This window comes from Fundulus heteroclitus, chromosome 12 (assembly GCF_011125445.2).
Source record: "Fundulus heteroclitus isolate FHET01 chromosome 12, MU-UCD_Fhet_4.1, whole genome shotgun sequence".
NCBI lineage: Eukaryota > Metazoa > Chordata > Actinopteri > Cyprinodontiformes > Fundulidae > Fundulus > Fundulus heteroclitus.
The window spans coordinates 40,556,170-40,582,979 of record NC_046372.1 but is presented as its reverse complement, the minus strand read 5'-3'; the positions used below and the strand labels follow the sequence as shown (position 1 = coordinate 40,582,979).

Genomic DNA, 26,810 nt, shown 5'->3' with positions numbered 1-26,810 from the left:
AGAGGATGCGTAAATTATTGTAGTTTGTTTGCACATTTGCCTTTATGAAATCAAGCAGTTTGTAACTTCTTTTGGACTCGACTGAAATAAGTTAAAAATGTGTCTGTCCTCAGTAATAAGAACAGGATCTGGGTCAGTTTTTCTTTGCTGTATTTTGACGATTTTGATAAATGATTTTAAAGCAGATTTTGGTGCTCCAAAGCCTACCTTCCAGTAAAAATCATTGGATGGATATAGTCCTATTTACTTTGAAATTAAAAAGAATAGAACGACTGTGGGTATTAACACATTGTACCTAACATTTTCAACTTTGAGAAGACTTTTACCCTAATTAAAAGTAAAAAGTCATTGTCACTGTGCTCATTCTTGAATTGTAGTTTGGCGAAAGGTGGCTTGAAAGGTCTCTTGAACTTAATGCTATCCCTCTTCTATCTGTTGTTGAGCTTATGTCCTTTAAGGAATAGGTGTCTCAGTAAAAAAAAGTCTAAAATTTTTGTTGCACATTTCTCACATTCTTTATATTGGAATGTGTTTTAGTAGTTAAAAATAATTTTACATTTACTAAATTCTAATAGCATTGCAATGGGCAGCTTAATGGCCAGTCTGCTACATTATTGTTTCACAGGACTGCATTACTGGCTAGAAAGGATGTTTACAAAGACAGTCATTGCTGTAGTTTTGTCATAGCATGTGACCCCTTATACCCAAAATGTATACATTGTAAAAATATGTACTTGTATATTTACACTAACGTGTTTATAAGGGAGTTACTGCATGCTTTATAAATGTTGAAATGTGAGTGTTTAGGGATGTGAGCAGTTAAGCCTCCAGTTCTGCAAAACCACCACACTGGAATGTTAATTGGGATGACTTGTCTTCCTCTCAGATAAGGCACAAAGCTACGTTCAAAACAAACGAAAGATTGGGATGTCCCACTGTCTCAGCCCGGGAGACAGACGGGAGGAAGTCGGTGATTGTCTCGCCCTGGCTCTCTCCCACGCATCTCCACACCCCGTGGCCTCATCACAAATAGAAAAACAGAAACATTACAGAGCGGGAGGTGATTCACAGGAAGACTCAAAGCGTGTGTATTATTAAGACTGGAGTGCCAAGGTTTTGAAGTTATGCTAATGAGGATCCTTTTTGGGGCTACAAATCTAACAGTGATTTGAATAATTTCTCTGCCCGTCCCTTCTCTTCTCCCTCTCCTGCTCGTTTCTGCCGTTTCATACCAGCTTTTTTCCCCGTCCTATTAGAGTCACGCATTCAAGGACGTAGCCTTGGCATGTAGCTCAGCGCATGCTGTTTAAAGGGGGCGATGGTGGATTAAACAGCAGCTACAAAAACCTCAACGCAGACCTCTGACAGTAGACTTCTCCTCCCACGTAGCACCTATAATGAAGTGCTCATTTTATATTAACCTCCTCCCGTCACGCGCGTGTTTCAGTTGAGAAAGAAAATCTTGTGGGTTGTGAGGCATCTGCACACAAACCCCAATAGCCATCCATGCTCTCAAGTGTCAAACAATCCCACTGAATAACAAAGTGTATCATGTATTTGATTACCACATAAAGGAATGATATTTAGTAAAGATGTAATCCAGCTCCCAAGATGAGACGACACATAATATCAGGTTCAGAAAAATGATGCAAAAAAAGGTTTCGACGTTTTGGTAAAACTAAGAATCCATTTTGTCGGTAAGATATTCACAATTTACAAATTGTAAATTGAAATCTAATTTAGATAACTAATTAAGTAACCATAATTGGAATATTGCTACTTTGAACATCAGACATTTAGCTTAGTGGGCTCCTGACTGTTGCCGTCAGAGTGAACACCATGTTGAGATCCAAAGAGCTGTCCTGGGCCTATAGAAAGAAGATTGTGGCAGCTATTCGGTCTCAGCCCTCAGATTTTACATTTCTGAAATTTATAACTTTATGAAAAATAAGCCACAAGGGAATTATATTCAGAACAACCATCAACATGCCGAGGCCTGGCCGTCCAAACAAGGTCACCACAAGATGCTAAATGAAGTCCTCATTTACATTTTGATGAAAATCAGCTTTTAAAAAAAAGGATTCACAGAAAAATGTCAACTGACCATCAAACCTTTCCTATAACTTCTGACCAGCATGTTCACACGTACATTTTGACAGTTTATATTTGGTGATGCTCTCCGAGTCATTGAGGTCTAAAGACCTCCTTGCCGTTGGTGAAATGAAAAGATTACTCCTGGGGTATGAATAATTTTTGGCTTAACCATAGCTGTCTAAATGAATCAGTAACTACTGCCTAGTCTGTAGATTATAATAGTAAGCTCTTAAAATCTTTCCAGAAAGCCCAGCATCTTAGTTAGCTCTGACATTGCTTCATAAGAGAGTACAAGTAATTTAAATTAGAAAATTAAGAACAAATAAAATTGTACATAATTGTCTGATGTGCAAGAATTAAATTGAATAGAATAACTGAATTGGTTCTAATCATATCAGAACAATTCAGATTTTTTGAGGGTTTGAGTTAAAATACCTTACAGCATGGTTGTGAATAAAACTGTTTTTTTCAGATACAGTTCAATATTTTGTTTGTTTTTAAAGACATCTTTTTCTTTAGCAGTTAAAGATCTTATTTAGAGATATGCTGATTAAGCAGAGTCTCACAGTCTGAACTTCAAGATCGGGACTAGGGAAATTTAGCAGATAAAACGTACATCCTTTTTCTGGACTGTATTATGTTTCCCAGAAAGGGAAATCTGAGATATTTACAAGTGAAACCTGATCCTGTTAGCATAGTTGCCTTACAGCATGAATCTCTGGGTCTGAATCCAGTCCAGGGCCTTTCAATGGGGACTTTACATATTCTTCATGAGCGTATGTAAGTTCTCTCCGGGTGCTCTGACTTCCTCTCACACTTCCAAAACATGCATGCTAGGTTTATCAGTCTGGAATGATTGCTGAGTTATTAAAAAAAATGATAGATAAGATGAAAGCTGCCTATAAATTGAATCATTTAATCCAAAAATTTTATGCTACATTTGTGTTTATGAATATCTAAATTAGGTTTCAAATAACTGAACTAAACATACTTATACTCATTGTCTTCTACTTATGCGGGACCGAGTTGCGAGGGCAACGGACTTAAGAGACACCCAGACTTCCTTCTGCCAAGACATCTCCTCCAGCTTCTCTTGTGATGATTCTGAACTGGCTGACTAAGAAGATCCTCTCACTCTCTACTGCACCTGGATAATCAGAGTGATCTGCTGCACCTGTTACTCTTTTCCTGCAGCAGTGCAATCAGCTCCATTCCTTTCACCTGCTCTCCTGCCTTTAAATACTGAAGCTCTTCAGTCAGTCGGTGCCAGATTATTTGAAACCCATAGTGTGACTAGATGTCTGCTGTTCTTTGATTGGCTTGCTCGTTCATGATCGAGTTCTCTTCTTCTGGATACCCCCGCCTAATCTTTCCCCCATCTAACGGCCCATCAGCTTCTGATTTCTGGACCAAGACCAAGTATATGTGCCCTGTTACTCTTGCCTAGCCCACGGATTTGTCTGCTTTATTCTGCCTTCAAGGGAATGACCTCTGATTGTCTAATGGATTCCTCTCAAGCCTCAGCCATCCCTATTAATGCTGAGCTTAAAGCTGCTGGCTTGTCCCAAAACACAGCCTGGTGTGACATCATTACCCACCCGAGACCTTCCCAGTTTCTTTAAAAATCAATACATTATACAGTACTGCAACTTGTGAGCCTCAATGGTGCCATCATGTAAGCTATGTAGACATGAGAAAGAACCTGCTCAAAGAACAAATGGCAACTTTCTAGAAAGCAGCTGCTTCGACTCAGTTTGAGGGTCAAGGTGCTCAGACGAGGAGAATCTGGGTTAATGTCACAATTTACCACCTATCTTCAGCCGTCTGTTTCATTTCTCGAAGCCTACAACGTAGGGGAACAAAACTTAACACTGTGAAGATTTTCAGATGGAGGCTGATTTGATCTGATTGCTGATGTTTGACGATTTCTCTCTTCACTGACTCCCAGAATGAGCCCACAGCGGGACCTCTGGCTCAAGAGAGACCACACATGGAGGGAAGGTGGAGGATGACTTGGTGTCAGTCTTTAATCTCTGTCGGATCTGCCGTGCGCTTACTGAGAAGCCAGTTAAACTACTCTCCGTCTATTTCTAAAAAAAAAAAAAAAAAAAAAAAGCTGACATGTTAGAAGTAGCACCTAAAACGCCATGAACCTCTTAACAGCTGACATGAAGCCTGGTTTCAGATTTCTTGTACAGCTTTTTAGACATAAAAAAAATACAACTATAAAGTTTTAAGCAAACATGCTGGCAAAAGTTCTCCACATGTTCGCGCTACTTTCTTCTCAGTTTGACATTCACTAAACTGCAATGCAATCAAAAGATATTGGACCTTTCCCATTAAATCAAACCCCATCTGTACCCTGATAACTTGGGCACACTGGGACACCAGCTGCCTTCATATTCCTTCCAAAGAGTTTGTGAATGATTCAGGTGAACACCGATTTTTTTCCCCACATATTTTGTGCTGTTATTTCTAACCTGACTGAACATTCATTTTAATTGCACTTTTGATATTCTAAGGAGAGATCAGATAGAAAACCTATTTTGCGTATTATTAATTCATTGGTGAAATGTGGACGTGTCAAGCTCATACTCTTTTCTATGGATCGCACACATTGCTCACATTCTTTACATTGTAACGATCCATTGTGATTTTTATCAGGGCTGTTTTGTCGCAGCTCTCTTTGCTGAGCTCTAAAGGTTAACAGTTTGCAGCTGTTTTTTTTTTAAGGTTGGTCCAGTGAACAGCACCACGGTGCAGTCTTTTACACAGCACAGAATAATGCAGCCTTTTTCATGTGCAGTTGGCTTGTTTTTGCAGGCGTTCACCCACCTCCTTTGACATGCATGTTAATATGCATGTGTTTGGTGTATGAGAATTGATTTTATGGCATCATACGTGTTTTGCTAGGGTTATATTAACGTAATCTTCTACAAGCTCAACTGAAGCATAGTCAATGTATTTTTTTCTTTTCTTCAAATACTCACTGACAAGAGGTTACGCACCCGAAATGCAATGAAACCACACATGTGGAAAGGTGATGTTATTGTATTGCAATGAATCCAGTTTAAGATCAGATGGTTTATGGACTGGGCACGTGGCCAATCATGTGTCAGTTGATATTATTATCTTCATTAATTGGTAATAATTTAACAGGTACAGGTGTGCCTGTTAAAGAGGCCGGTGAATATCTGCCTCAACATGAAAAAGAGCTGGTTCACACATATAAATATCTGGGCATCTTGATCAATGACTTTAAACTTAGTGTGGAAAATCTTGTGAAAGGGCTCAATTCAAGGTTGGGTTTTTATTTTTAAAACAAGTTGTTAATCATATTCTGCCAAAAAGTGCCTTGTTGCGGAACCTTTTTTCTGTGGGATTGTGGCTCTGTGGCATATGACTGCAGTTTGTAATGAGCCTCAGAAAAGAGAGGTAGACTAGAGTCAAGCATCCGGACACATTGTGAAAAAGCAAAGCGTCAACACACCATTGTGATTTATATTCACGGGTGGGATGGCCTGACTCCCTTGAAAAGAGGTTTTTAATCTCAATGGGACATTATCCTGCTTAAATACAGGCCAAATAAATTAAACAAACAAAAAACATACTGTTTCCTTTTAAAACACAGTAATATAAAAAATCTGTAAGCTCTAACTTTGCAGGCTGTAGCTATCGGCGTGACCCGGTCAGGCTCAGGTATGGTGCTTTCACTGAATCGGAACAGGATTGTATTTTTGAGTCTGACTGATCAACTGAAAACTGGCTGGTCCCAGGCAACAGTTGATTTCTCTGTGCATCTTTAGATAATATGAACCCACAGTCCAACCGGTTTCAGTTGTAGAAACACTGTGGATGATGTGCAAGACCAGCTGTAGGGAAATGCTGTCTGTGAATCAGAGTAGAAAGAAGTGTAATAAGACTGTAACGCCCAGAAACAATAGCTTGTTTTCTTCAGCATGCAGAAAGCAGTCAGGCCAGGGTTGACTTCTCCCTCCGTCCTTCATTGTATTCATTGTCCTCCTTTTCTTCTCCACTTGAACAGCACTAACGGTATAACTGCTCATACAGATCCCCCTTTTGTTCAGCCATCCCCATGGGCCTGGTGGTGCGACCGAACAGTCAGCCCAAATGAAAGAGGAGACAGACAAAGTACGGAAGTGTTAGTGTTACTTTCCCTCATCTCCGGGGATGCAGGGGGGAAATCAATATTTTTTCATTAACCTGCTTTCCTCCCTGTAAATGACCACTTACAGCCTTGGGTACCAGTAAATGCTGCAACAGCGACAATGTTGGTGATGATACCTCTGTTACTGATTCACACATAGGCACACGTACAAACAGTCCAGCTGTGAAGTGAGCACCTCTTGTGTGGGAGTTTAACTTGTTTTATTAAGTTTTTTAAAAAGTTAGTGGAGAACAAACTCTGTATAGAATTTATTTTTATTTTTAAAACAGTCTTTTTGAGTATGAGTGTGATAAAATGTGTGCAGCCTTTTGTCTAGGCTGTTTTGAATTTTGCAAGAAAAATAACACTGTATTTACAACCTAGAGAAATGTTGAAAAAGTTATGAATTATTGGCTGTGTAAAAGCTAGAATGCACCATCTGCTGTGAGCGTCAAGCTACATATCATACAGTTACCATTAAGAAGTTTGCTTAATCCCAGGATTAATATGACTCTAAACCCAAGTATTTCTGAGACCACGCCTAACTAAGTAGCAAGTACACTTTTACCCTATCACACTACTGTTTGAGTGACATACGAAGATATGTTACTTTGAATTTGTAATTCAGTCTCCAACTAAACCAGGATGCCACAAATTTAATAATGATAATCTTATTGTCATTGCAACATACATTTTAATGAAATGTGTTCTCCGCATTTAACCCATCCCTTTGGGAAGCATTCGGGGTCTTGCTCAGGGACCTAGAGTGGCAGTATGTGAAAGTTGAACCCAGAACCTCCAGGAATGCTCTTACCACTTGGACCACCACTCCTCCACAAGCCATTCTTGCATGCCCCAAAGTTATGTTGTTGAATTCTTCTGTTACCCTATTTCTCTGGCTCTGGCATGCACTTTACTCGTTCAAACAACATGCACTACAATCCATAAAAATCCAGCCATTACCTGAACAGAGCAGACTGTCACAATAGGGATCCTGACAAATGGCACCCTCGGATCCAGGAGGACGGGACGGAGCGTAACCTAACCTTTTGGGGGTCCAAGCAGGTGCTGATATCACCTGGTAATGGTCCTCGGCACTTTCAAAGGGGTTTTAACCATGTAGCCTGTTCTCAGGATAAGCCTTCAATATTGTACCGCCACCTCCATCAGCACCTTCTGATTCCTCCTCCTGCCACCGCAGATACCGTCGCCATCAAGATGCCTCCACTATAGTTCCAGAATGTCAGGCCATCTGCTCCTCCTCTCTAGAGGTCCGTTGAGGGATCTTTTGGCTTTCACACCACTCTCTGAGGTTTCAGCTGTCTCATGACTGCTCTCGAGGGCTTCTCAAAGGGTTCCAGGGACCTGTGGACCAGACTCCTGAGCTTCTCTGTGGGCTCCAGCATCCTGTTGATCAAAGCTCCTCCCTGGGTTTTCCACACCTCCCGGCCAGCCTCCTGATGAGTTCCTCTCTATGCTCTCCACACCTCCGGTCGGCCTTAAAGTGAAGGCCTCCATGGCTTCTGCATGCTTCCTGGCCGACCTCCAGAATAAGTTCTCTGTGGGTTCTCCATGCCTTCTGGTCGGCCCCCTGACAGCACTCCCCATGGGTTTTCTCCCAGTTCCTGACCAACATTCCCTAGCCTCACATACTCACCGTCTGTGAGGAGCTGCTGCCCCACATCAGGGGGTCGGATCTCTCCAGGACGCGAACTACAGGCATTTTCGGTCAGTAAATCCATCATTGCTCAATAGAAATATAGCTTAATTGTACTGTCTAAATATGTAACATATAAAAACATTTTTGTGCTTACATAAATCGGGGAGGAGCACTTTTTTTTTTGCGACGCAAATTGTCACAAAAGTAAAAAAAATTTTTTATAACTGGAGCATAAATTTCGCTTTGCTCTATTTGCCCATTTCGTACCGTTCACGTTGCTCGAAATGCATCGTTTGCATAACGGACAGTTAATTTGCCCCTGAACGTGCCTTTACATGGGGATAACATGTAAATCACTCGGTCCATTTGTCTCGTTCGTATTCCTTGTGAACGCACCTCAACACTTGGGGACAATTCAACATCCAGGTGAAGTTCATGCACAACGAAGCAGAGGCAGAAATTCAAAACCAGACGTTAGACTTGAAACAAGATCCGAAATTCAGGCATTGGCCGAGGTTCAGATACCCAAAGAGAAATCCGACAGGGGCAAGACAAAGGATAATCCAAAAACGCGGGATATTTACTCATCCTAAGCCTTTCAAAAATCTGGCAATAGGTGTCAGTGAATCTTGCGTATATAAAGTAGCAAAAACAGGTGTGAGCAATCAGGCTTAATTGCTCCTCAGCAGGGATAGCAGGTTGTCAGGAACCATCTAATTAAGCAGAGCCAGACAGCTGGCCAGATTCATGGTAATTAAGTTTTACCATTTAGCATGTTGTACCAGTTCCACAGCAAATACTGCCATTATGTATATCAAAAAAAGGAAGCTATAAGTAGATAACTGAAAATATTTGGTTTATTAACCCACACAATTAATTACACCATTTCCCAGCATGCTACAAAAATGGCTGAATGGGGTGGAAGGCTCAGCGACCTGGAGGGGGCCCACCGCACTAAGGAGAACAAACTCTGTATAGAGCACTAAAACAAGTTACTCTCAGATATACCTCAGAAAAGGGGTGAAAGAGGAGCCTGTGGAGCTACAATAACGAGAAATTCGGACCAAAGTATTTCAGTTCCACTCTATGCAGACCACAACTAAGTTATTTAAATGTGAAAATGAAGAATTTAAAAGCAGGATGTGTCCCCTTTAACACATACCAGACATTGATAATAGTGGTTGGAAGTCATGCATGGTCTCATCATTCTCAAGTTCAATTGGAACATGTAGAGAGGAGAGTTAAAATTTGCTGTATACAAAAGTGTCCATTCTCCCCTGTGGTTCAGTGGTTCATGCTGGTGATGGTAGTGTAATGGTGAGGAATAGTTTCTTTGGGCACCTTAGAACCCCCTGAGAATTGATTAAATCTCAATCAAATCTCAACAGAGCACCTTTGGGATGTGGTTGACCAGAATATTGACAATCATGGGTTGACTCTGTAGTGATGTTAGCAGCGGTGTGATTCTGTCATGTAAATGTGGAGCAACATCTCTGAAGGACGTCTACAACTACTTGTTTAGTCTATCCCACAATAAATTGAAGCTCTTCTGAAGGCAAAGGGGGATCTAAAATTATACTAGTAAGGTGTTTATAGTAATTTTGCTAGCAAGACTATGTTCATTATAGGAAATGACTCAATCGGGAAATTAACATATTATTGGCTTAGCATTAGCAACACACAAAACAATTGATCCAAGCTTTGTTGCTGTCACCTGGGTTGTTGCTGAATATATGTCCACCAGTCATTGAGCAACATGAGAAATGAATCCAAAATAAGGCTACTCGTGTATTTTTTTTAGTATTTTGTATTGAAGCTGTTTTTGCCAGTACAATGAAATATGTGCATTGCTATTCACTGCCACATGCTAATGGAGCTTGTTTCACCTTACTGAATTCCATTACATATAAATTCAAAGTGCATTTTCATTTTCTGCACGTTTATTCCTCCCTCTGAGCTTTTTCTTTGACAGTGCTTTTCATTACTGCACTCATCATACTCAATATAACTTCCATAAACTGATCAGATTTCTCCTTAGCTCTACACTCACTCCTCTTGCATGATTGTTTAATCCCTTCATTACAACATGGCAGCTGAATGAAATCCATTAAACAACTCGACACAACACAATATTCTTTTATAGGCTCTAGTTGAATGGCCCAATTTTCTTCCCTATTTACCAGCTAGATGGATATATGTACAATTTTTCAAAGTAGCTTCCTAATCCAAAGCTCTAAGGGAGATATTAAACAGTCATACATAGTGAGTTAGAGGCACCTCTGCTCAAAATGCTGCTCTTGGCTATGAGCTGTCAGCACCCAAGTTAAGAGAAAAATATTTCTTACTTACCAATTATTACCAGATAACATTCCATAAAAATATAATAAAGTTCCTGTGTGCCTGCAATGATAAAAGCAACCCCGAATCTAAAATGTCACTGACATTAGCCAGCCAAAGTCCTTGGCCATATTTTTCAAAGGGCTTACACTGGGGAAAACACTGGGGCACCCACTCCAAATGACAAGCAGATACAAAATACAAAAAAAAAAAAAAATATGGAAGAGGACGTTAGTTCATACTGGTGATCAACTTTGTTTACTTGGGATATTATTAGCTTTTCACTTGCTCTGTAGATTAAGCTAGTGCTACTTAGCTATACAGTTTTCAGACTTTGACCCAAGAGTGAAGAATAATCAGGGAGACATACTGAGTATGAAGTTTCTTGTCCAATTTGATTAAGAATGGTGTTATTCATGGCTGCCTGTGCCCGGTGGCACAGTTGTTACCATTGTTGCTTCACATAAAAGGTCCTTGAAATCCAGCTGGACCTGTGTGTTCACATATTGTTTCTGTGCAAACATGGGTTCTCTCCTGCTTCCTTCCATCATCCAAAAACATGCCTGTTAGGTTCATGGAAAGTTTTAGTTTGTCTGTCCTGTGTGTCGCTGTGTACAGCCCCGCCCACAGACCACTGGACATAAGCACCAAATCACCATGAAAGAGGATAGAGGGATATTATTCTCAAAAACGACTTTAGTAATCCAGGTTACACCTCCTTCTTTCCAACCTAATGTTTGGCAAGGAATCAGTCAAGGAAATAGGCTTGTCTGACTCACCCAGACTTCAGCATCTATCTAAAACTTTTCTATCAAAAGAAAGATCTTGGTGGGTTATTGGTGATCTGCCAAGGTACCTGTTGGAGCAGACAGGTTCTTTGGCCTCTACTTTGTCAGTATTTAGCTGGAGGCAATTTGCTGAGCCAAAGGGGACATGAAGGAGGTATCCCTACCATGGCATTGCCTGGATGCAGATGGGCCAAGACAGAAGACGATAGATGGAAGCATTTTATCAGTAGTCTACGTTCCTTAAGGAACGCAAAGACTTGAGTGCAAACAAAGGCAGAGCCACATGTGAGGCTGCCAAGGTTACAACTTACTATGCACTCTGAGCTCTGCTGCCTGTGATAAAAGATTTACCCACTGCTGAATACTTGCACATCATAACACATATTTTGTGTGCCGCTCATTGTGTTGTTACATTCAGACCAAATCTGAGAAAACTTTACAGAAAAACTGTAGAGGATGTTTGGCCCCGTCTACTCTTCTGTTCCCTAGTGAGATGGAACATTGGTGTGAGCTGGACTTTTCTGAAAAAGTCGTTGTTTCCCTTAAATGTTTTTGTGCTGCAGTTGTTCCTCGATAAAAAGCTATATTTGTATTGTGTCAACAAATTCATTTTTAAAAGATAAAATGCTTGTTCAAAAGGCACAATTTGCTCATGAAAAAATGTTCACTGATGCAGACTACGACTATTAAAGGTAGTCATCGATTTTTCTGGAAGTTTCCCCACGTCCGCAGGTGAATAACTCTACATGTACAAGATCATCTTACATGCTCTTCTGCTTCCTCATGGTGAAAGAAAATTTCCCAAATCCACTCTGGTCTTATTTCTTTCTACTGAGGCCTTCCTCTTTTTCTCATAAACTTGTACGTGAGTCGCTTCTTGCGACTCTCAGTCATGTTTAAAGTATACGGTGAGAGCAGTGGAGCTACAATGAACAGCTAACACCAAAGCTAACCGCTAAGCTAACCGGATACCGAAACAATAAAAGTGCACATGGTCAACCAATGGACAAGGTGATACCCCCTGAACTTGAGGTGCGGGGGGGGGGGGGGGGGGGGGGCTGTACAGGATGTAAGGACCAATTCAATCAGTATAACAGTGTTTCTGAACCGGATTACCAACTATAGCTTTAACCAATGGTGACATTTGAGAATCGGGAGTCTATAATGATCTTCATATATGTAATCATGGCAATACGCAATTTAATGAATGGTCTAAAAAGACTGTCTTCTAACACACACTCTCACACACACACACACACACACACACACACACACACACACACACACACACACACACACACACACACACACACACACACACTCAGTGAACTGGTTTAAGTTAATATCACAGAAATTCCAGACAACATTGCAGTTAGAAGAATAGAGAAACATCTATAAGAAGTATGTAAAATACTTGGATTTGGGGCAAATGTCTTCCTGCAGTTATTCAAAGGAAATGCCCATAGTTTTGTGTGACTGAGGGAAGAAACTAGCTACTAGAACTATATAACACAACGAGCCAACCTGTCAGACACTAATCCGTGGTGCTTAATTGTTAAATGATTGCTAATTTGTTATTGTTAATTAATTAGGTAATATATTGTTAAGTTATTGCTTAATTGTTAGTGCTGGACAACACAATGTGACCAATTGTGGAAGAGTGGCATGAAGAGTTTCTGTTTCCATGTTAAACAGGGCAAACTTTTTTGGCCTACATGAGAATTGCTGTGTGTGGTGATAAACAGGTGCACATTAACCTTAACACACCGTCACCGTGGTGAAACATGGTGATGGCAGCCTCATGCTGTGGAGATGCTTTTCTTCAGTACGGACAGGGAAACTGGTCAGAGATGATAGGAAGATGAAACTAAATGCAGAATATTCACTGAAGAAAGAGGCTGCAAAAGACTTGAGACTGGCGCAGAGGTTGACCTACCAGCAGGGCAACCATAAACATACAAAAGAAACTAAAATGGAATGGTTTACAATAAAGTATATTAATTTTTAGGATGGCCAAAAATATATAGCAATTAAACATGAATTTAGTTTGCTCTATCACAGAAAATCCCAATACAGAGTGCTGCATTATAAGGCTTTCGAATGTGTGAGACCAATACCCAGCTACAATTGAAACAAATATAGCAAGCTATGAGCTGTAATGGAGGTGAACCTCACCCATGTCATGTGGTTAATCTTATCCAATAGTCGAAATGAAATTTCCCTGTTTAAAAATGTTCAGTCGGTACTATTGCATTAGACCTTTAATAACAATCTTGTGAAATTCCTTGCTGCATGAAGTCACCTCACCGCTCCCAGAGAAAGGAAACGTATGTGAACCAGACTGCACATCAATAGGTGTAATCTGGTTGACTGAAGTAATCTATCACACTGCTCTGTGTGCCGCTGTGCCCCGGAGGATGCCCCAATTGTGGAAAACAAGCGCCTGTATAACTCAGACTTCTGACTGCCAGATATATCCCTGCATGACTGATGCTGAGGCGTAGAAGAAGAAGCGCAACCTCTGTCACTTCGCATACCCTCTGTAATCTTAACGCTAATTAGGAATTCTTTGTTTATATCAGCTCACATTTGGGATTTGCACAGCCTGACAAGGCTGTTACAGTTTTAACCGTCACTCCTTTGATCAAAGTGCTATGAATGAGGCCTGCTGTCTAAGCAAACATGATGGAGCTTCTTCCCAGTGAAGATATGAGGCTAATTTGAGTCTTGTTTCCGTGAAACCTCACAGCTGCCGCTTTTCACATCAGCTGGAGAGCCTCTCTGTAGCAAATCATTCTAGCTGTGGGCTTTAGCGCTTGCAGGAACACTCAATGGCGATCATTTGTTTATGTTCTTGGTAGCTTTTTTTCCCCTTGAATTTAATTGTCCTTCCTAAAATGTTGCTTTGACTCCTGCCTTACCCTGCTGGGCATCTTCGCACAGTTGATTGCATGTGATGAAAAATTGGCGTCATTTACTGAAGCAAGTAGATATAATTGCGTATTTCAGATCTTATTGTATGCTCAGTTTTGAAAGCATAAAAGCATAGCTGTCTTTGTTCTAGTCTGAATTCAATAGAGAGATCAGAGCCCATATCCATTTTAAAATCTGTCTTTGAACTCTATCTTTGTCATCGCACACAGCTTCTGTGATCAGATCTGTCTGCTCTTTGAGAGTTAAATGCCATGTTATCTCCAATCTGGAGTTACTATTTCACTGACATTTGCAGCACAAATAAGCTTCTCTTTACTAATCAATCTGTACACCAGAGACAGGTAGAGAAAAGATAGAAATGGAGTCTTTATGATTCTGTGCAGTATATCCTTGCAAAGTAACTGACTTGCCCTGGGTAAATAATGCTCCAATATGTGTTTAATACAGAAACATATATCCTTTGATTACCAGCTAAGCTAGGATGCAGTGGATTATTTTTGTCATGTCTGCATGAGTTCTAAATTTTCATAGAATTTCATGTATACCGCACGTGAGTATACAGAGCTGATGTAACTGTGACTTAGTTATTGCAAGAATAACCCAATAATTGCATTATTTAATCTCATGATACATTATGCGAACTCTCTGTCATTGCTGATGAAGATTGACTCACTTTGGGTAAAAACTGAAAGGGAGCTGCTTTTCTTATTAATCCAGATATTATCTATCTGACCACTTGGAGGCACTCGTAGAGAATGAAATGTCACAGACAGTTCTTGAAATGGAAAAAAAAAAATAAAACAAAACAAAAAACTGCTAAAATAATCTTCTTTATCCTGAAGTACCTGAACATCTGAAAAATTCCCTGCACCTCATCCCGATACACATTCACTATTCATAATGGGTGTGAATCAAAAGCGACACGTACTTCAAAGACATGACAGGACTTCATGTGCTGCAAAATCCTTTTCATTTCCTCACATTTTAAAATATCCCCACATACATGTCAAGTGTGATAGCAGCTTTAGCTCTTTTTTTCTGCTGTTTTAGCTCTTGTTTTGTGTTGATTGGACCACATTTAAGTGTATTTCACATGTGTCACTGTGAATTACACCAGCATTGGTTATTGTCAGCAAGACTGCTGTTCCATAAACATGTGGCAGGTTAGCCTTGTTTATGAATGAGGGTGGACAAGCACCAGTTCAATCAATGCCTCATTTCCTTCTCCTCCTCCTCCTCTTCCTCCTCCTGCAGTTCCTTGGGGTTGCATCTTTCTCATCTTGCAGGTGCAGGAAGCAGTGGCTTTGCAAGCATGTACAATCATCTTGCTTTAGCCAAACTGTTTCTAGTCACACTGTTTGAACCCCTCAGGTTTGCCCTGAGAGGTGCAATAAGTTAGATTTATTTATTTACTTATTTATTTATTTTGCTGTTTGACACAGGTCCTTTAGTCTCCAAACCTGCTAATTTTTTTTATTTTTTCCCCCCTTATTTCGGTCCCCAACCCATAAAACCAAATCAGATCAAATCAGTTCCACACAATGAATGAATAAAAGATGTAGTCGGCACAGTCACATGTCATCTTGCAACTCTTAAATTTAAAAGCTCAGTTCAGTGTATGAAATCAGCATACGCTGTCTAGTCCTGCAGAAATGACATCAACCAGGGGAAAATTTCATAGGATTTTATTTCTCTGGGTTAAAGTTCAGTAAATAGTTTTAAAATAATTTACTATCGACCACACAGATTATATTTTTTTCCAGTTTCACAAAGTTAAAGTAATCCTTGCAACAGATTTACAGTAATGGCTGTTATTTGAGTGAAAAATAAGTATCAATAACATATGATCCACACATGTTCTTCAACCTCAAAACAAGGATCCTTTGAGGCATTTACAAACAACTTCATGAACTGTCCCCTATTGTTTCCAGATCAAACACGGGGCCAAACTTTGATGCATCTGTCTAAAAGCTACATTGTCGTTCCAGAAGGTTCGGGTTTTGTATTTAATGTGAGCCGCTGTTCAGCACAGAGATCTTTTTGGAAAGCATAAACGTTTTTTTGGCTCTTCTCCTGTGCCGATATGATTCGTGGCATCTCTCTTCGTAGATGCACACGCTTTGACAACAAGAGTTGGATGAGATGGCTAGAACTTGTGATAAAATTCTTATCTTTCATTTTGCTTCGTTCTCTTGGCTGAGTTTACTGGACCACTTTCTCAGTAATTTGACTGCAAGGAAAATCCTCTGCACATGGTAAATGACTAATTTTCCCCAGTATATTTTCTTCTTTTTAGATCTCTTGTCATAAAAAGAAGCTTTCAGGACTTCTGAAGTTGATAGAACATTGTGAGTTCACTTAGGCACACCGCTTGAACAGAAAAGTGAACAACCACCCCTGGATGTGAGGTATTGACTAAGACCTGCCCCTGTCAGTTCTAGTAATGTTGTCACAAATGTAATATGATGGAAACTTGCTCTTTATTGCAGAGAATAAAGAGCAAGCACAAGAAAGCTGATTTGTGTCAAATGTACAGCCCAGTTTGACATGACACATTTATAAAAATAGATGAAAATCAGATTTTTGATTCAATGCATAAGTAGGAAATTATTCAACTGTTATTTTTTATTTATTTATTTATTTTTAATTAAGGTTTACAGTTTTAAACCTAACACAAAGTAAGCATACCTGAAATAGATTTTTTTTTCTGCCTCCTATTGACATGGTTGCGGTTGATTGTTTAGGTTTTGGTCTGACAAAACAGACTTAAAATTTCTTTCATGTGATAGAATTCTTTTGTAATTATTGAGCCTATTAATTAACATATTATCTATATTTTGAAAAGTGATCTGACACATGAGCCCAAGCTTAGTCATGGTCTGGTTTCCATTAAATATTGTAAATGATTTATGCCCCTTTTTAATAATTGACCTTCAATATAATGTAGCTACACTTTCTTTTTTTTTTTTTTTTTTTTTTTTTACAGCTATCCTAATGTTGAAACGTCATCCATAATGCTGGTATAATTTAAAAGGTATATTACTGCACTTATTTGATGAAATAATTTACCTTTCTAACTTTTTGGAAAAATACCTACTTTAAACCATTGTGATTGGTTAACTAACTCTCTTTGCAGAGACTGATACTTATTTACACAGGAAACAAAGGCAGGAGGCACACCGTTGATGATCTTTCTGGGTGAAACAAACCCCAAAAACAGAACATGTAAAGTGTTTCCAGTCAGAATAACTACATTAGAGAAAAATTAAGCAACATGAAAGCAATTGAAACCCTGTTCACTTGAATCCCTGTAATATTTCTGGTTTTTACACTGATTTACTTTTATATTGCAGTTACTGTTACTGGAAATATTTGAATATATGTTCTGTTCTCAGCAGGGGCAGGCTGGAGTTAAAATTCAGCCAAGGAGTAGGGTTTGGAGAAGCCTTTTGGCCAAACGGACGACGAGTTTATTTATTAAATTTATTAAAATATTATCGTTTGAACACAGACTCTGTCCTGAAATGTCTTCCATTTTCTGATTAGCCAGTATGGATTGACATTAATTTGAATTGATAAAGTAGATAATATTATTTCTATAAGTATGGTGTAACCTTTAATGCTCTGTGTGTCCTGAACACATCCAAAAACACAAACATAATATATGCCAACACTGGGATGGGATAATAGGGCCATGCAGGGAGTGTTTGCCAACCTGCTGCAGCCATGCTGCTTGGTCCGGTGTCATCACTTGACCCCTCCAAAAAAGCTTGGTTAAATTTGCGCGCTGGCTGCATCCCGCACAGACTTTGTCTACTCCACTCATTCATTTCTCCTTTGTTTTCAACATCTTTTCTAATTTAACCCACTCTATTTTTTTTTTCAAATTAGGTACGGCTGTTCATATCTCTGCTTAATATGCAAAATATCAGATATTCCCAGTCTGACGTACTATGTGACTCGCGGCCTCGAGGGCGACCATGCGCCTGCCTGGCAATGCAGCTGAGTTTAACGGAGTAGACAACAAGGTTTCTGACCTCCCGGCCCGTTAACCCTGAAACAGGCCGGCTGTTTGGGTATCCTCCTGAACCTCCCCATGGCCACCCCGCCCCTGATTCTCAGTATGTTTTCAGGTCCCTCGCTGCCTCCTGATGTCATTTCCTGTGTAGATAAATATCGGCTTCTTGCGATCCACTCTGGTCCTGCTCAGGCTAGCCATGAGCTTGTGGACTGTAACCCAACCTCATTTCGCCACTCCTGAACGTTTCCATGTTTTTGTCAGCATACTGATGCGTCTCATAAATGAGACCAATTAGTCTCATAAAAAGTAACCTTGCAGCATGACTCAGTAAAACTATTTACTTGCTGTATGTCTGTCTGTGTTTGTATTCTCTGCTCATGTCTCCAGCCTGGTTCCCCCTTTAGAAGTGCTGAGGTCCGTTTTTATCCCAGAAGGGGGCAGCGCTCCGACCCCACGGGGGAGCCATGGCAGTGCAGGGTCAATGGAGATGTACCGCCTCAGCTGCACAATCTGACAGACCTAATGCAGCTATTTGTAATGGGCTTCTCTCCTTTCAGCTCCGGGCGCTGTTATCAGTGGCCAAGCATGCTCGCTGCAGCAGGGCTCAGGCCAGCTCATCAGAGCGCCGTTCTCCCGGTGTCGCCGGGCCGCTTAACAAACGATCGCATTAAGCCGAGAAGACAGTTGCTGCATCATTAAAGCCGTTTCGTTATGATACCCGATCGATTTTACTTTCACATCAAAAGACACCTGTGTCCAACTAACACACCTCGGTACGGGCATTAAAACACGCAGGCGGCGTCGGAATCGATAATTTATTTTCAGAAAGCGCCGTTTTTCGTGCATCGACATCATAGATCACAGGACGTTATAAAGTTTCAAATGGAAAAACTTTGAGCTTTTCCATCAACAGGAGCAGACCAGGTGCAGGTGTGCTTACTGATTGCGTCAACATCTCCAAAGAAGGAGGCATGGAGATATGCAGAGGGGGGGAGGGGGGGGGGGTAGTATGGGAACAAAGTTTTATCGACCAAAGGAGGCATTAAGCTGATCTAAATGATCCTTTACACGAGTTGTAGGAGGTTCAGAGGAGCAAAAGTCATTTACATGATGAATGATAATGTGTGTTGTTCACATTTCTGGCAGGCTGAGCTGAATCCTGCAATGGCTCTTGGTACAGCCTTTAAATAAAAACCAAAGCTTCTTTCTGTTAGGTTTTGGGGTAACTTTAAATCTGGACTGTTGCATCATGTCACCCTTTAGCCTCAACAGTCAGCAAACTTTAGCCTCCATGCTAAACTGGAAACGGGTATTAGTGATGTCTAAATGATCTCCTCTCTTTTGGCTCTTTCTCTGGTTTACAATAACTCCTTGGGGGAACCACTTGGCTCTCTATCTGCTAAAAGCTCCGCTGTGTTCACCTGGTAATCCTTCATGTTTGCTTGTCTGTCATTAGCGGCGGGTCTAATGAGCAGAATGTTTTATTATAGATTTTTACATTATCTGTCTGCTGGAAAAATGTGTTTGCGCTGTTTTGGTCACAAAGGATGCATTATGAAGAAACTCTCCAAGAAACGCTGCCACGTTTTATTCGAGATTATCACATTGCTTAATTGAATAGTGCTTTATTTTGTTGCGCTAGTGTTTCGGACCCATCGCTGACCCACGCATACGCTGAGGTCCAGAAATAATATAAAACGGCTCAGAACTTGGGGATGACGATGGGCATATCTATGGAGGTCCATTTGAAGATAATTGTGGGGTACCTGTAGGCTACCTGTGCAGGTTTTTAAACTGAATCTATTGTGTTCCTTCAAAGGATACCTAGAGGATCACCTATACGGTTACTTACAGGTTGCCAACAAAACTACTGGAGTACTAACTAGGGTTACTACATGGTAATAAACGGAGATGGAGTAAATATCTAAAAGAACCATATTTACTGATTCATTGTTAGTATCTTTGAAATATGTACTGCTGCCTACAGGAGCACTTATAGGCTATCAGGTACTTATGGGATACCTGCATGTCAGCAGTGGGCTGTATTATGTACAGGTGGCCAGACTGTTTTGTTCCTTAAGCAGCTGGTCACATTAGGAACACATCAGGACTTTTGTACAGGTTATGTGGTTGTTTTTCTTTCTGTGAAGCCTCAGCGCACTTCCACTCTCTGAGATATTAATTGCAGCTCCACATCCAGCCGACTGCTATCCCATTCCTGCAGTAGAAGCGGTGTTTAATCACTCACACGGTGCTGTGAGATTCTTCCGGGCTTTGCACAGATTAAGAGGACATTACTTCGAAATGAGAAGAGAAAATGGTCTACAGGTTCCTAAATCCTCCCCTAGGGGGGCTTTGGTCCAATGGACTTTTGTTTTTGGTATTTTCCACCTGCCTATAGTTATCCATAGCCAGGCTTTGCATTTTTTCCCCCCCTCAGTACCATAAAACATTTTCATTCCTGTACATAGTCTGACACTTGGAAGCCATTCTGAATAAGCTGAACATGTCCTTAGAGGCTTCGGCCACTCGAATGTTTGAATGAGTTGTTGAGACAGGACTGTCTCCTGCAGCAGCTCTCCGTATAATGCCATGGTACAGTAGAATTACATTAGATCTATCTTGCTGACATTTTCCCAGAAAGACATTCGGCAGCTTTTTTTTGCACATTACTTGTCATCTCAGGTGTTGTCAGCTGTTAAATTTGGGATGAAATTCCATCCTGCGATGTTGCTGAAGTCTTCCGACAGAGCCTCTCAGGTCTTTCCCATCAAAGTCACAGGATGTTGGCAGCTGGAATTAAGGCTGCCTCCTCTCCGCCTTGCCAGTATTGACATCTCTTTGCTTCTGGATCCCCAGCTCTCTTTAATGATCAGCGGTTTGTCAGCTCTGATGCAGGTTTGTCCTGCCGGAAAGCTACATGCATCAGCCACAATGTGCAACAATGGATGACTACAAATCATTACAAAGGACATGTTTTTTTTTTTTTCTAGATTCAGCTTTTTGACTCTGTTGGACACCATACACAGTAGCCCTTTGTGGAGAAAATGCCCATTAGTAGGTATTTTCCAGAATAGTTAATGCTTCACGTTTGGTAAACAGGGATTTGATTGTTTCTCCTGTGGAGCCTGTGAACAAAGCCCTGACATCTGATGTTAAATTATAGCCGTTAAATTCCTGGCACCCCGGAGCATCACGTCTGTGCCAAGCTGGTGTAGACTGTTGGAGCAGGTCAGTTAAACTCTGCCCTGCATGGAGGCAAGGCCAAGAGATGGATCTCAAATTATTCTTAAAAATGTCAGATTGTACATGTGTGGTATATACTAAACCTAGCTGGGTACCAGGACTGCCCAATAAGCCGAAAAAGAGTAGACGTTTGTGTGCTCACTGATAGAGAGAGAGAGCAGAGCAGGACAGTGATGAATTCTTGTGAGTGATGGATTAAAGCTGAATCTCTCAGAGACAATCTGCGTTGCCCGGTCATCCGACCTCCTCTCTCTCAACCAGGCTGTCCCGCTTCCTGCCACAGCCCTGTCCTGCAGTCCTGGAGAGAATACAGATACGGGATCATTTCCTTCACCTCCCTCCAAACTGAATGCAGCTTTGTTGAGGTGAAAAGTTGCTTTAACAGAATTATCATTGCAAACAATGTCCAATGTATTTTTTTTTCTAGAATTGTGCTTGTATGTTTTACATTTTAAGGTCAAGTTTGCAAGCTTAAAATCGTGTTGGTTATTCTTTTTTTGCTTGAAGCAGCTTCGGTGTTCAAGGTCTCAAAGTTTGTATGCCAGTACGGTTTCATAAATTCTGCACCAGATTGAAATCTGCTTTGAATGTGGTGTGTGTGTGTGTGTTCTTGTTCTTGCAGCTGAGTGAGAACATTTTTTGCTAATTTTTACTAGTAAAGTGAGGACTTTAATGGACTGGCAAAAGGTCCTCACATTCACATCAAAGTGATGTGAAAGTGTACAAGGGCCCAGGTTGCTCTGATAGTGGCCTTCAGCTCTTCTGCATTGTCAGGTCTGGCGTATCACATCTTCCTCTTCACATTACCTCATAGATTTTGTATGGGGTTATGGTCAGGCCACTTTGCTGGCCAATTAAGAACAGGGACCCCATGGCCTTTAAACCAGGTACTGGTAGCTTTGGCACTGTGTGCAGGTGCAAAGTCCTGTTGAAAAATGAAATCTGCATCTCCATAAAGTTGGTCAGCAGCAGGGAGCATGAAGTAGACGGCTGCATTGACCTTGGACCGTGCAGCAACACCAGCAGATGACATGGCACCACAAAGCATCACTGACTGTGAAAACTTTACACTGGACCTCAAGCCACGTGGGTTCTGTGCCTCTCCTCTCTTCCTTCAGACTCTGGGACCTTGATTTCCAAAGAAAATGCAGAAATTACTTTTATCAGAGAACATAACTTTGGACCACTCGGCACCATCCAGATCTTTTTGCCTTTAGTCCAGGTGAGACGCTTCTGACACCGTCTCTTGTTCAAGAGTGGCTTGACACCAGGAATGCGACAGCTGGATCCCATGTCTTGCATACGTCTCTGTGTGGAGGTTCTTGAAGTCCAGCTGCAGTCCACTCTTTGGGAATCTCCCCACATTTTTATTGGGTTCTATTTCACAATCCCCTCCAGGGAGCAGTCGTCCCTATTGCTTGTCCACTTTTTTCTACCACATCTTTTCCTTCCCTTCGCCTCTCTATTAATGTGCATGGACACAGAGCTCTGTGTCAGAGCACTCTTTACCAATGACCTTTTGTGTCCCGTCATCTTTTGGACAACTGTCACGTCAGCAGGCTTCCCCTTGATCGTGTCGCCTAAATAACTAGCCTGAGAGACCATTTAAAGGCATTTGCAGGTGTTTTGAGTTAATTAGCTGATTAGAGTGTGGCACCAGATGTCTTCAGTATTGGACCTTTTCACAATATTCTAATTTTCTGACATACTGAATTTGGGGTTTTCATTAGTTGTCAGTTAAAATCATCCAAATTAAAAGAAACAAACACGTGAAACATATCGGTCAGTGTGTAATGCATGAATATAAAATAATCAAGTTCCACTTTTCGAATAGAATTACTGAACATTAACTTTTTCATGATGTTCTAATTATATGACCAGCACCTGTATGTGAGGACATGTGAACATAAACGTATGCGAATATAGAATGCGTTGTATGATTACATTTCTGCCACAGGGTGCAGGCAGTAACCTTATTGATGATGAAAGTTTGACTTTTGTTCTAACTTAAGTTTTTTATGCTATTATTTTGAACTTGACTGTTTTCCTTTGCTTCCTCTGGGAGCAGAAGTTAACAACGAAAGCTCTCTCTGTGGTAGGAGATCTTGCTTTTGGTGACCTTCACATCCAGCCCAACACACCCTCACACAGACATATCTTGTTCACTTTCAATTTGGCATGAATGGCTGTGCCGTGGTGTTGTTTTTCACCACTTAACTGCAATTAGACTTTAGGATTGTTGACAGTTAATCAGCTGTTCTCCCCCCCCCTGGAGTTTTTATCCGCTTGCTAGTGCTAACAAAATGTCCTTCTTAATTACACAGTAATCGGCATAAACAAAGTGTTTATTTTTGCGTAATGAACTGTGGCTCATTGCAAAAGAAATACAATAAAGGCAGGGAGCATGAGAGGCGTCTCAGTCACCTTTAATTCATGGTTACTAACCGGAATGTTGTGCATCGCTTAAAAAAATCTGTGCAAATTTTAAATACTTTCCACTTTGGATAATCTATTATGAACTGAGGCTTTTTTTCGTCATTTTCTTATTCACGTTAACAACGTTTGCATTCTAAAGATTGCATTTCCTTGTTTTAGATGACTGAGGCAGTTAATTTCGGCTAAACAGAAAGGAAATGCTCTCTTTTTTTATAACTTGATGTGAACCTCAATACTATAATATACTATTGCCAAACTCTTTTCATTCCCTTTTCTAAAAAAGGTGCGTTGCCAATGCAAGGTGCTGCTAATGGCTTTTGAAAAGTAATTTACTATTTGTTATTTTCATCAAGGTTTAACAGCCTAGTTCTTGATTTAAAAAAGGAAAATTACCTGTTTTTCATATCAGGTATAGTTATTTTGTGTTAAGCAAACAGCACTCAAATAAAGAACAGCCGTCCTGAAGTTTCACATGTTACTAATAACTAATTTTTCTGGAAGAAAAAGTAAAAGTTCCTCTAGACCAGAGATCGGCCTCCTTTTCAATTCGAAAAGACACATTTCCCCCCAAGACAAAATAAAATTTGTCTAGAGCTGGGGAAAAAATTAGCTTTATAAATATGTACTAAATTAAATGTTTTCTTTTGAAAGCTTAGGAAATTAAACTAAATTTTATTTCTGTTTTCAGATTTTAGAATAAATGGGCCATCTTACTTTTACAAACTAAACAAACTTTTATTTTGAGACTAGCTAATAAGCCCTTTACACCCATATTGAAAAGTAAGAAAAATAGGTAGCCCACACCATATATAGCACATAGTTTGAAACAAACAAAAAAAAAAAAAACATTAAAATAGTTTTAAATGTCTTGTACCATTAGTACAACTGCGGAAACTACTCTTTCTTGCCTTTTTATAATTCCAAATATTTTCTTTGGTTTTCTGAGAGCCACACTGAAGTGCCAAAAGACCCACATGTGCTTCTGGCACGGCAGGTTGCAGACCCCTGCTCTGGAAGGCAAACCTTATTTCTTTGAATAAAAAAGTTAAAACTCACTTTTGCAGTTTTGGTTATTTTGCTACCACAGTCACTTATTCAAATATGGAACAATCCAATCCTGATTTGATTCAACAAAACAGCCATCCATTGTTTTCATCTTTTCAGAGGTCGGATCGCTGGGGTAACGGGTTCAGTAGGAAAAGTCCCACCTGTGGATGACGGTCTGAATCCTCTGGAGGTGACAAAGTAAATGCTCATCCTTCCACCCTACGAAGAAAGGCAATTTCTGCTACTTGTACGTGGTTCCTTGATTTTTGGGGGGCATCATCTATGTCTCATATGTGAGCATTGGAACATAGACAGAATGGAGAACTTTGCTTTTTGGCTCAGCTCTTTTTTTCACAACAGCAGACTTGAGCGGCGACCTGATTACTACAGAAGGGTCCCCAATCTGTCTGTCCATATCCCGCCCTATCCTATCATCCCTCATGATCAAGGTACCATGATACTTTACTCCTTCCTTTGAGACAGACCCCTGAATCAGAGAAACAATTTCATCAGCCCATCCATTTTCTATACACACGGTAAGGGGCAGCAGGGCTGTGCCTATTTCTAGTTATCAATAAGCAGGAAGCATTAAAGCTACTCAGGTTTGTCTCTACAGTGAATATGTGGATTACTCAGCTATCTGACATCCTTCTTTTGGAAAAACTAACTCATCTTAACTACAAATCAGACTTCTTTTTGAAACTCTGGGGACCGTTTGAGTCTTTCCTAACTTTTACTTTTTTTCCCTCTTCCTCTTGTCTTATTTTATTTCTTTTTTGCACTAACTACTGAGCAGGTAAAATACTGCTCAAGTGAACAAACACGTTCTCCAGGATCTGAACTAAGGTCATGAAACCAACTCAAACATTAACAATATTATAAAGCACATTTTTTTTATTATTATACCACTCCTTATTTTAGGGAATACATTCAGGAAAGTCTGAGTGACTCGTTTTACAGTTCAAAATGTGGATCTTTGGGGAATCATGACGTACCTTCTAGTCTCCTCTCTATCTAACCCAACAACACCAGTTACCCAGTGTTTTTGTGAAGCTACTCAACTTCTGTCCCACAAACATAAACCCAGCATTTGGGTAAAGACATCTTCTAGCAGTTTTTTTTATGTTGTATGAAGCCAGGCTATTTAAACCACATTGGACAGAATTACACAGACAGGCAAGCACAAAGTTAGAAAACAGATGCTCAACAACAAAGGAAAAATCCAACCCTTTAATTGATTCATTTGTAACCAGTTGCAAACCTTCTATTGTACGTCCAGAACTGCATACACATTCAGTCATTATGCTTTGAATTTCACACTATGGCAGACTATTTTCCTGTGTTGAGACCAGGAGTGAACACGGATTGTGTTTTTGATTCTACATTTGAATGGATAAACAATAGACTCCGTAATGAATGCTGTCATTTCTGCATATAAACCCCTACGTGTCTATTTTGTTCATAAATTCATTTCAATCTAATTTATTTTTAGATTGTAAAATGCGGGTTAAGGTCAGCTATAGTTTGGCAGATTTTAATTTATGTGGTTTGAGCTGACTGAATGGGGGGAAAAATAAATCCTGTAAAGTGTGATAAGATTAATCTGAGAAAAAATGGAAATCTTCTATCCACTGCAGTACCAAGGTCAGATTATACAGACAAATGATAGCCAGTTTGGGCACAAAGCTGGGATGATCCCCTGCTCTGACTTGGTCGTACCTAACACACTGGTGGATTTGAGTTTCTCCATTGTGAATCTGTAACAAATTTCACTTTGAAAGTAGCTCCCTGGAGTGTGTGAGAAAGCCTAATAGTGTGCGCAGTCCAAAATACAAACAAGCCAATCAATTTCTCCTCCTTCGCTCCCTCTACCCTTCAAACTTCTCAGGGAGCTCACTTCGCCTTGGCAGAGAGTCTTTCTCTCCGTGCCAGGGCTTTTTTTTTTTTAACTACTTGCTTTTCATTAACATCTCCAAAAGCAATGAGATCTGATGAGGCAGAACAATTTCTCCCAGCTCTAAAAAGGAATAGGGATGTTACCTGTTCTATCCTAGCTTTCCATGATTTTTGAGCGTTCCT

General features: G+C 40.3%; 1 protein-coding gene across 10 annotated transcripts in view; it reads left to right on the top strand.

The window, feature by feature from the left end:
• Nucleotides 1-26,810, top strand: part of arvcfb (ARVCF delta catenin family member b) — a 228,863-nt gene that overhangs the window by 15,371 nt on the left and 186,682 nt on the right. The window lies entirely within an intron of this gene.